Source organism: Mandrillus leucophaeus, unplaced genomic scaffold (genome assembly GCF_000951045.1).
Source record: "Mandrillus leucophaeus isolate KB7577 unplaced genomic scaffold, Mleu.le_1.0 Scaffold460, whole genome shotgun sequence".
Classification (NCBI taxonomy): Eukaryota; Metazoa; Chordata; class Mammalia; order Primates; family Cercopithecidae; genus Mandrillus; species Mandrillus leucophaeus.
Window position 1 is genome coordinate 273,043 of NW_012104921.1, and position 2,944 is coordinate 275,986.

General features: G+C 46.2%; 1 pseudogene; it reads right to left on the reverse strand.

Annotated features, from left to right (window-relative positions):
- Positions 1 to 1,158: 1,158 nt before the first annotated feature.
- LOC105549999 overlaps positions 1,159 to 2,944 on the reverse strand; it is a 26,280-nt pseudogene continuing 24,494 nt past the window's right edge.

Here is a 2,944-nt window from a genome sequence, read left to right on the forward strand (position 1 = left end):
TGGCAGGTGCCTGTGATCCCAGCTACTTGGGAGGCTGAGGTAGGAGAATTGCTTGAACCCGGAGGTGGAGGTTGCATTGAGCCAAGATCGCGCCATTGCACTCCAGCCTGGGTGACAGAGCGAGACTGTCTCGAAAAAAAAAAAAGTTATGAATATAGCGCTATGGGAGCCCAGAGAAGAAAACTGGAGCTTCCAAGATCAACTTTATGGAAAGTACCTTACAATACAGGTCTAGAGAATAGCACTTGATGGAATAGATACATAACCCAAGAGTCCTTTTTTTAACCAATATTTAAAACTTTATTTATATATATCATATATAATCCCAAAATTATGACCTATTAGATAAAGTGCTGAAATGTATTCATAACTACAGAAGTATGTACCACATATTTCCCCAAAACTTTTGTTTTGTTTTTTGTTTGTTTTCTGAGATGGAGTCTTGCTCTGTCGCCCAGGCTGGAGTGCAATGGCATGATCTCTGCTCACTTCAACCTCCGCCTCTCAGGTTCAAGCAATTCTCCTACAGCCTCCCAAGTGGCTAGGATTACAGGCATGCCCCACCTTGCCTGGCCAATTTGTATAATTTTTCTTTTAAATAGAGATGGTGTTTCACCACGTTGGCCAGGCTGGTCTCATACCCCTGACCTTAAGTGATCTGCTGGCCATGGCCTCCCAAAGTGCTAAAATTACAGGGTTGAGCCACCACACTCAGCCTGGGCTACTTTGTATGGTATTAGGAATGAAAAAGAACAGAAACAGTTTTACCCCAGTGGAACAAGAAAGGGAAGATGCTGGCTTTTTGTGTTTGGGGGTTTTTTGTTTTTGTTCAAAGAGGCAGCCTGTTTCTTTCATGAACCATATTCTGTTTCTTTCGTGCTTCAGAAGTAATCAGTTATGGCCTGCAGCACTGGACAAATCAATGGTATAAGCATACATCTCAGATGTGATAACTTCAGAATCCAAGAGAAGAATCATCCCAAGGGCTGGACATAGTGGCTCACACTTGTAATCCCAGCAACTTGGGAGGCCAAGGCAAGAGGTTCTCTTGAGCTGAGGAGTTTGAAGTTACAGTAGGCTATAATTGTGCCACTGCACTGCAGCCTGAGCTACCAACTGAGATCCTACCTTAAAAACATACATAATTTTTTGAAAGAATCATTCTAAGCCCAAGTCATATCCTCCATGTTGACATATACCATATTTTCTCTTATCTGTATTCCAGTAATAGGGAGTAGGGTCAATCCCTTCCTTTTTATAACCTGCAGGCATTTCTTCATTATCCCAGATATGCAGTGAGCCTCCCACAATCTCACCAACATTCAGCATCAACACACTGACAGATTCAGTAAGACAGGAATGCTCAGGATGTCACTGCATATAGAAGGACTTGATCACAGGAAATCAACACAGCAAGATTGGTTCATTAATGGTGTTGTCATCAGCCTCAGGAGCTTTGGGGATGTTTTTCTCCAAATTCCTAGGAAGTTCCATATCTTTTCTTTATATTGCGTTTTAGCCACACCATAGCATCTGTTTAAAAGGCCGTTTGGTGGGCTTAAAGTATGGGTTCAGGTTATATACTTATCGCCAGTGACTTGAAGACTACTACATTACAAACCAAGCCCTCCAATCAGTTCAGGAGGTCCTCAAAAGTCAGGAAAGGGCACCCAGCTTCCACATGAGTGTATTCAGCCAAGTGCCTTCAAATTCTGGATGCTCTGCCCTGTATGACTGTGCGACACAAAAAAACATCTGGGGCTGGAATGCCTGTCTCCTGGTACAACTAAGAGAACTTAGTCAAAAATGCCTCTTCCTTGGGCTGGGCACTGTGGCTCACTCCTGTAATCCAAGCACTTTGGGAGGCCAAAGCAGGTGGATTGCTTGAGCCCAGGAGTTTGAGACTGGTAACAACAGGAGGCAGAGAAACTCTAGGCAGACAATAGCAGGTCCCTGATGAAGCCGCACCTCAAGCTGAAAAGCCTGAGACTGCAGCCCAAAGAAAGAACTTCTATCCCGTTTTCCCACTCAAATGTTGCCTTTTCCTAAACCACCCATGGCCCACCCCACATCCTATGCCTATAAATACCCCAGACTCAGTTAGCAGAGAGGAGAAGCAGCTGGACGTAGGAGACTACAGCTGGCATCAGAGAGAAGTGGCTTAACTTTGGAGTAACAACTTGGTGGCGTAACTTTGGAAAAGAATCCAGCCAAAGACAGCTGGACTTCAGGGGAAAATTACCTACCTCCATCCCTTTTTATCTCCCCTTCCCACTGAGAGCCACTTCATCAGCAATAAAATCCCCCGAACTTACCATCCTTCAATTTGTACGAACTCATTTTTCCTGGATGCTGGACAAGAGCTCGGGAGCCACAAGTGCAAAAACAAAAGGGCCCACTGAGCTGTTAACACCTGAGCTGTCCACGGACAGCAGAGCTAAAAGAGCACTGTAACTTGCCCTCTGGGGCTTCAGGGGTTGTGGGCACCACCTCCCCAGTCGCTGCCATGGGGCCTCAAAAGCACTCACCTCAGCTCCTGCACCTGCTTACCTGCGCACACTCACATGGGGTGGAACGCAGCAGGTCCAAGTGAGTCGAGTTTGCCCCTGCCGGCACCAAAGTGGACAGCTGGTTCCAGCACTCATGCACTCCAGTTCCCACCTTGTTCACTCACATGCTCCCTTCCACAAGGAGTCGAGAGCTACAGGCTGAGTAAATGAGGCACGCCTGTTTCGAGTCCCACGAAGGGGTCAGGAAAATATCCTGCTTTAAGACCAGCCTGGGAAACATGGCAAAACCCCGTCACTACTAAAAACACAAAAATGAGCCAGGAGTAGTGGTACATGCCTGTAATCCCCATTACTCTTGAACCTGGGAGGCTGAGATTGTGCCACGGCACTACAGCCTGGGTGACAGAGCAAGACACTCTCTCAAAAAAAAAAAA